At 37.4% G+C, this 9,089-nt stretch overlaps 1 pseudogene across 1 annotated transcript; it reads right to left on the reverse strand.

The window, feature by feature from the left end:
* Nucleotides 1-1,661: 1,661 nt before the first annotated feature.
* Nucleotides 1,662-8,388, reverse strand: LOC103323898 (kinesin-like protein KIN-10A pseudogene; annotated as a pseudogene). Its single transcript, XR_016125349.1, has 4 exons — nt 6,958-8,388; nt 4,338-6,775; nt 3,088-4,106; nt 1,662-2,010 (listed from the first exon to the last, which is right to left on the reverse strand). The product of XR_016125349.1 is annotated as a kinesin-like protein KIN-10A pseudogene (transcript).
* Between the last annotated feature and the right edge of the window lie 701 nt (nt 8,389-9,089).

Genomic DNA, 9,089 nt, shown 5'->3' on the forward strand with positions numbered 1-9,089 from the left:
GGCTACTAGTGGATATATATTTAATATTGTTGGTGGTGCAGTTTTATGGAAGTCTAAGAAACAGACTATTCTGGCTCAGTCCATAATGAAGTCAGAGATGATAGCCCTAGCAATGGCTAGTGAGGAAGCAGGTTGGTTGAGAAACCTACGCTCAGATACCTCCTTGTGGGAGAGACCGATACCAATTGTACTTATCCACTATGATAGTATTGTAGCTATTGCAAAAATTCAGAACCGTTATTATAACGGCAAGAGGCGACCAAATACGTCGCAAGCACAGTACTATTAGAGAGTTTCTTTCTAATGGGGCTGTAAGAGTGGATTATGTACGGTCTGATGAGAATTTAGCTGATCCTTTGACGAAAGGACTAGAACGAGAAAAGGTTTGGAAAACCTCAAAAGGAATGGGACTAAAACCCCTAGAAGGTTAAGTCACTTATGATGGTAACCTAACCTATAGTTTGGAAATCCCAAGAAATAGGTTCAGTGGGTAATAACAAGTCATTTAGTGTTATGAGTGGAGTCATGCTATTGTTCCATATCCATCCTTAGAAGCATGAAATCCTAAAGCGATTTAAGGTTAAGTTGTTTATAACTCTTAATGAGATCTATACTCTATATTGAGTGGATATCTAGCTATAGGAATATCTTTGATAGTTTCACCTATGTGAATGTGAAAGTGAGGCCGCTTTCTATGAAAATTTTGGGGGAAATTTTCTAGCATTCACTTTATTGGGATACAAGCACATGGCCGTAAAGTGCTGGCTTTTGAACCTCACCTTAGTAGGGCTATGTGTGTGGTGTTGTTAGAGATAGAGTTCAAAACTATATGTTACTCTTGTATATTCTAAAGCTCTATCACTATGTAAAGGTTCAAGTTGAAAAACACCTCTACTTATGCATAGTCTTATGATATGTTGCTTAATGAATTTATTTCTAAAATAAACAAGTGGGGGATTGTTGAAATTGGTATGTTTTAAAAAAAAAAATATATATATTCAATAATTCAATAATTGCCTTAAATTATCTTTATTAATAGGAGGTATTTTCTATTAACATTGGCTGATTTTTTCAACTGATGCATTTGTTGTCTTTAAAGCCCACGTTGTTGCCTTCTTCCTCTTCATATCTTTTTCTTATTTTCTAAACTAAGTTTTCTAAGCAACGTAGAAAGGTGTTTGTATTCGGGTCCTTCCTTAGTGCAAGGAAGAACCTAGACGGAGGAGATTCTGAGGCTGTTTTATCCTGGGCATGTAGTGACCTTTTTTGAATTAGTTGCACAAATTGGGCAAAGCCACGAAACTTCTTAAAGAGAGCGACTTAGTACACGACTCATCCCAAGAATCATTCAAAGCTTCACAATGAATTTTTTTGGGTAATATTGTTCTTTTAATTTATCTGCATCAGCACGAAGAAAACAAATTGATGCCTGGGTTGATAGAGAAGCGAAATGGCTGTCACTGCAATCCGTCCTCTGCGAGTGCAAGCTTCATGTTCGTTTTGAACTTATTAAAAGAGTATAGCCGCGCGGCTATACCGCAGCTATACATTTAAAGTATTCCAATGTATTTAGAAAGTATAGCCGCATGGCTATACTCTTTGAATACTCAAACCTGACCGTGGCATTGATCATCAATGCTTACATGGATGAACGCAGTGGATACAAACGTTAATATTGGCTTGTTAATTTACTCATGCATTTGCTAAAAAGCACTTGCGTTTCGTATGACATCGTATACGAAAGACTGACTGGCAAGCACCCTTGTTGTAATGTCTAACAAAAGAGCTAACACAACTTCTTGTAATGGTACTTGTTCAAAAGCTCATGAATGATTCATCTTTACAGTATATAAACAGCTAAACATGTGATGCTCTCCCATAAGGGCAGGCCGTAAAGAGACACAATTGATGCTCTCCCATTAACAGTACTAGTAGTTCTGAAAGCTAGCTTGTACATTCCTGCTGCTGAAGCATATCTCTAAGTCTTCGAACAAATACGTCAATGCAAACCTGCAGTATCATGTAATTAGTGAAACAGTGTTTCAAATAGTTTGGTGATCCGCTTAAAGTTGAACATGACAAAATTAATGCAATATAAGACACCAAATAAGAGATCCTGTCTTGAGTGGAATGGCTACAGCGAAGACATCTTTTTTGGTGTTTTACTTTATAACTATATAGTACTATAGTAGCAAAGCAAGCGAGCCAATGCATTATGCATGCACCAAAGTTATTAAAGCACTTTCTCATATAGAGGAAACTAAGACACCAACAGCAGCAAGCACCAAGTGACACAGTTTCGTAGATGAACTTATTTTATAAAAAAACCAAATGCATTTGATTTTCTATGTAAAAAGGAATTTAGAAGCTTGTGACTTGGCTTTGTATTTTTCGTCCTGTGAGACAACAGTAAATAGGAGTTCTCTGCCAGGCCTGGTCACAAGATTCACCTATGCATATTACATACAATTATCATGTTTCTAGCACGCAGACATCTTTGATTAAATTGAGTTATAAGATAAACTGTGAAAAGGTAAAAATGGAACCCAGAAGTTTGAGAATACGAACTGGAACCCAGAAGTTAGAGAATACAAACTTTCTAGAGGGTCCCAGAAACTGCAACAGCCTTCCAAGTGATTATAGATAAATGCCCATGACAGCACTTTCAGAGCAACATTCATTTAAAATCAATAGCAAAATCCAAGTAGTCAGCATTCTAAAAATGCTCCCTGATTTGTTTCAATTATATTTAATATTTCTTAGGATGTCTAGAAATAGAAACATATCCCTGGCATGAGACTAGCTTTCTTTCTTTACTGATAGGACCCATAAAATGCCTCACATCATATTTTCTTCCGAAAGGTAGCAGGTGATCGACTTAAAAACAGCTGCAAACATGCAACAAGCTAGGCAGTAAACACTTTCAGTAAGCATAAGCAAACATTCTGCACAGCATATCTCATGTTAATTACTTTAAAAACTAGACAAAACAACAACTATATAACAAAAGCTCATCCTAAGAACAACAAACACCACACACACACACAGCAAATATCAAATTCCAAGAGACTGAATAAGCAAACATACATGGTAAACAATGACCCAAAAAGCTGTCCAACTGCGGCACCAGCACCAATAAAACCAAATAATCTTGAACCTGACTGAATACAGAACAAGTTAAATGCGTGACAAATTTTTTTTAAATTTGTGTGACAGGGTACAAACCTCACTGTCCATAACATCGATTACTCGAGCCCAAGTTGAAGAAATTGTTATTAGATTATACAAAATTTGATAAATACAATTTTTTTTCAATCATCAGAAAGAGTTTCTAATACTTGAAAAAAAAGAAAGTGATTTCGTTATATTCATACCCAGAGGAGCAACCCAATCCTGACGTAGACATTGAACCAACCAAGGTTCTCCCACCCTATGGAATATGCACTACTGTCTTGAATCTTGATTAACATCAACACTTTGGCCATTTACTCAAGTGGAGGACATATTGACCAAAACCCTATTTTATCAGGAACTGAAGAACTAGATATACAGAGGACAATTAGAAAGGAGAAATTAAAATGCATGCACAGGTAAACAATATAGATGAACCTCTATTTTCTTAGGCAAGCATGCTTTGTGATGGAAGTGCGAAAAATGTCTTATGAGCTATTTTTTCACGTCTTGAATTAAACAACCACTATCAGGCAAAACAGCATTGCTTATTTTTGGATAGCGAAAACAACATATAATGCAAAAGAAAAGCACAAAACAAGCCCAAAAAGTACTAATCATATGAGTTAACCCTCCAATCAACAGGCCGCCATGCCTTTTCTTTTGTTGTCATTTAAAAACATAGGAAATTTGGGTAGTTGAGATTGCCTTGAAAAAATTAGTCTGAAAAGAAAAAAAAAATCTAGATTTTTGAGATCATGTTGAAGAAAAAAACTGAAACTAGTATTAACTTATCATCACCTTCTTCAATCCTTACCTGGACTAGTGCCCGTGAAGCATTCTCTAACTTATCAACATCCACCTCAATACCACAATACTCACGTACCAAGCGGTATGTTACACTAGTGTCAGAATCTTTCCCCCTGATGCGTTCCCTGACAAGAAAGAAATAAATAACAAATTTCATTCAAAATATTGGGTAGCTTGATTGATTTATTTACTTATGAACAATTTAGCCAATCACGTTCTGCAGTTATGGAGCAGTTGATGCAAATGAGATAATGGTTGATGCAAAAAGAGATGATTCCTCTTGCCCAGACCAGATTACTCTTATTAACTCATTGCTATTCTGAGTGAGGTGCATGATCCCAAGCAAGCTTACTCACTTCCGGAACGGGAGAATGGGAACAGGAAGGTCCACGAGCCATGCATACGGGAGGAGGGCTCTTTTGTCTGTCTTTGGTTTTGGCTGCAACTGGAAGGTGTTCCTTCTTCAAGGTATAGGCTGGCCGCAAGATGTCCAAATTTTCCTTCTCAAACCCTAAGTCTAACCCGAGCTGTCTCTCTCTCGCTCAGACATAACCCGCGACCTATCTTCTTCTTCAATCCTCATCTCTCTCTCTCTCTCTCTCTCTCTCTCTCTCTCTCTCTCTCACATAGCATCATCATCATCTCATTTTTCTGAGTCAGACTCGCCCAGACACGCCCAGCGCCTAGGTGCTGTCTAGGCCGATTTTTGGAACACTGATTAGTTAAATGAGCAGGCAGTCTGAAACAAAATGCTTTGATAACAATGTTGAAGCCGTAGCTTATCATGTGAATCTAAAATCATCAAAACAGGAGAAATAAAAGAGCCACCATGAAAACCCTCTGGGCGGCCGCCTGGCCAATTTTTCAAACACTGGCTGGTTAAATGAGCAGGCACTCTGGAACAAAATGCCTTGATAACAATGTTGAAGCCATAGCTTAACATGTGAATCTAAAATCATCAAAACAGGAGAAATAAAAGAGCCACCATAAAAACCCTCTGGGCAGCCGCCTAGCGCCTAGGCGCCGCCTAGGCCCATTTTTCAAACACTGGCTGGTTAAATGAGCAGGTACTCTGAAACAAAATGGCTTGATAACAATGTTGAAGCCGTAGCTTAACATGTTTGGTCAGCAGTGTCCTTCCGCCTAGGCCGATTTTTCGAACACTGCCTGAATTACATCAATGCTTTAACAGTTTATTAGCCATACCTACTTATGCTGTGTCTCTGAGACAGCATGGTGATTAGTGGCAGAAAGACTACCCTCTTTAGCCAACCTGGGAGACTTTTGAAGCTTCTCTCTTTTGCAGCGGCGCCAGGCTGTTTGCAAAACACAAGCTGCCCTTGGTTCCCATTGCTGCAAACCAAAGCTTTTACTGGCGGACCTATTAAGGTGCAAGGAGGTGCAGCTGCACCTCCCCTCGCCGGAAAATCTCTTGCAGCTGCAACTGAGGCTGCCTGAGGCGCAGTTCTTGTGAAGAAGATGACCACTGCGCCCTGGTTTTCTTTCTGATAATACTAAAATGAAACGACGCCGTTTTGAATTTGGGGAATGAAATCCTCTTAATGAAACGGTGTGTTTTGTGACCTGAAAACATTTCATTTTAATCTTATTAATGAAATCCTTTTATTGAATTCCTATTATATCCCCGTGAATTCAAGCCCAAATTGGACTTGCTGAGTTGATATCCCCGTGACATTTGATTCAAAGCCTGGTTAGTTTTGTGATTGTATCAAAATTTATATATGGCATTACTTTCTTTAGTTGATATTGCCGGATTAGTTTATTTACTTTTTTTTTTTTGCCAACTTCTTTAGTTTAATAATATGTTATTAAGTAATATCTTAGCCTTTTTTTAATTACTTTGATTAGTAATGTCATAGACCTATACCGGCTAACATTCATCAGGAGAAGTCTCATTCAGCAAATGTTTGCCAGCTTAGGTCTCTGTCGACAAAATCATTTGTCGGGAGAGGTTTTTTTATTTTATTTGAAATTAGTTTCTTTACTTTTTTTTGCCAACCATTTTTGTTTAATATATGTAATTAAGTAAGATCTTAGCATTTTTTAATTACTATAATTAATAATTATATTTTAATTAATATTATTTAGTTAATATTTAAATATTTTAATGATTTCATAAATTACTCAAATATTCGAATATATTTAAGGAAATATGACACTATAAATCCATATTTTTATTGTTGGTAATATATTAAAAGAGTATAGCCGCACGGCTATACACTATAAATATTTTATTTTAAAGGTCTAGCAGAGTGGTTTAAAAACAATATTCTAAACGTATAGCCGCGCGGCTATACGCTTCAAACTAGTTTCTTTACTTTTGTTTTATGGCAACCTTCTTTAATTTAATTTATGTAATTAAATAAAATGTTAGTATTTTTTAATTACTTTAATTAGTTATTACATTTTAGTTATTGTTTCTTTAGTGAATATTTAAATATTTTACTGATTTAATAAATTACTTAATAAATAGTAATTAATTATTTAAAAGTATAAAATTAGCTTCTTTACTTTTGTTTTTTGGCGACCTTCTTTAATTTAATTTATGTTATTAAGTAAAATCTTAGTCTTTTTTAATTATTTTAATTAGTGGTAGTCTATTTTCCAGTGATTTCAATGGGAGAGGAATTAAAGGGATCTGACTTGGGCTTTGCATTCCCTTCAGTGGTCTCAAGCTAGCAAGGTAGCCATTTGATTTATTGTTGCATAGAGGAAGCTTAGTGGCCTGAATTGTTGCTTCCTTCTCCTTTGGTACTGAAGCTCCAGTGGGGGCCTGTATATATACACAACAGAAGTTTGAATCAAGTGTTTCTTTAATCACAGAGATGCACTATATTTCTTGATTTATAACAACTTTTTTGTCAATAAAAACAACCATGTTAGCATGTTGTCTTAATAAAGTTTTCCATTTTTTAAGAAGAGATCAACAAGCTAGAGAATTTAGAAATGACATACCCCAAGCATGAGAAAAGTGAATGCTTGATTGTCTGCACCAATATAAATTGCAATCAACTTTCGCAGGTCAGCAAGGCCTGCATCTTTTACAACCTTAAGTGTTGTAATGAACTTCCTTGGATTCTTTTTTGAAGGCTCCCATTTCACATACACTTCAGTATCTGCATCAGTGAAGGGTTGTAGTTCTCCTTGGAAGCCAATGCCATCTCATCACATACTCGACTTTTATTTATCTCTTCTGTCAGTTTCTGCTCATTTTCTGATTTAACTGATGCAACAGTAGGTGCTGGAGTTGTCACATGTTGAGAGAGCCCTCTGTAGTTTCCACGGAGTGTAAATATGTTGCGGATCCTGACAAGCCTATCATCCGTCCCCCCTTGCCATCATCTTCCCTGGATTTCTGCTTGGCCGATTCACAGTTGGTGTATGTTGATAATCCTTAGGTAAAGATGTCAGGGATCCCATATTATAATTACTCTGGAGGCTAGACCCATCAACCATGCACACTCTCTTTTCCTCCATAACTTCTTTCTCCACTTCTTCAGCTTCCACATTTTCCTTAAGTCCTTCCTCTTCTTCCATTTATTCTTCCTCAAAAACAGTGCTTAGGCATACCCTATCAGCATATTTTGGTTCAAAAGAATCAATGTTTACAGCATTTACATTGATAAGCAACCCCACCTACAAATTTCACCTCACGAGCAAAAGGTTCTTGATCACCATTGACTCTACCATTCCTCCTGCATCATCACTGGCATAGATCCCTAACAACCTTTTGGCAAACTGGGTTCCATCATGGTCCTTCGTCCCACTCTCCTTACCATTTCCATCACCTTAGCGGCATAGCTCAAGCTCAATTTCCTCCAACCACCGCCTCAGCATTTCAGCTTCCTGCTGCTGCTGCAATATCATTTATTCCATTCTCCTCTTCTCCAATTCAACAAAATCATTTGCCATACGCTGGCATTCCTCTAACTTCTTTTCCAACTCACTGTCAGTCACCTTCAAGTTGATTTCTTCCTCCTTTTTCCCAGATCCCGTCCCTTCCATAAGCTCAAGTTTAGCTCTCAGTGCAGCAACCTCTTCTTTCTTCTGTAACTCCCTGTGTGCTTTTCGCTCTTTCTCTTTGAGCTTACATTCCCTTTGCAGTTTAAGGATGAATTCATACATGGAAGCAATCCTTCATCCTAAAATAACAGCAGATGAATCTTCAGTCCCAATTTTATCCTTGATTAGCATGTGAGGACCCCGGACAGTACAGTTTGCTTTTGCACCATATTCAAGGGTGGAGATTGTCTTGTGTATTTCCTCTGGGTCTGGGCTTGCACACAGTACCATTAAAACTTTTGTTTTATCATCTTCGAAAGAATCTTGCACAAAGAGAACATGAGACCTGTCATTCACATACAAGGTTAGAGGGCAGGGCACCATATAATCCCTAGTAACTGACATTAGTGTGAATAAAAGTTACCTGTAGAAGCATGGTCAGTTTGCTGTCTCTGAAAGGCACATGAGAATCACCATTGGCAATGGATTCAACCACTCTTTTGAGAGCTATGTTTGCTTGGTTGATCTTTGCAGTCTGTGAATTCAATAACACCATAATTTAACATTTGTTACAATGACAATGAAAGTGCTGCATACAGTATCAGCATAAATTAAGCACCACCAAGACATTACCTGCATTTTTGCCTCAAATCCAATTTGGCCAGCTTGCTCAATATTTTCAGAGCCAGCCATGTCCACAAGCATGAAGCGTCCTCCTACTGTTGGGACATCAAGGATTATCTTTGCAGAAATAGAAAGCAAGTTATATCCAACCAGTGACAAGACCTGGGGAAGAATTATCATATATTTGAAAGTCCAAGGGAATCCTACCATGCAATGGCTCCGAGAACTTCTTTCATTGCAATGAGTACTCTTAACAATCCTTCTCTTCTCCACTTTCTAAATCTTTTTGGAAATTTTCCCAGCCTCATTTCTAGAAATGTTGGTTGCATTCTTTGCCTTCTTTCCCATCACTTCAAGCCTAACCTGCAGGTACAAGTATTAGTGCAGAAAAGAGCAGCAAAAAGAATATTCCCCTTTATGATTTATGAGACTAAACCACATCCCTCATACAATGTAACCTT

This window comes from Prunus mume, linkage group LG1, assembly GCF_029339155.1.
Source record: "Prunus mume cultivar Tortuosa linkage group LG1, ASM2933915v1, whole genome shotgun sequence".
Lineage (NCBI taxonomy): Eukaryota > Viridiplantae > Streptophyta > Magnoliopsida > Rosales > Rosaceae > Prunus > Prunus mume.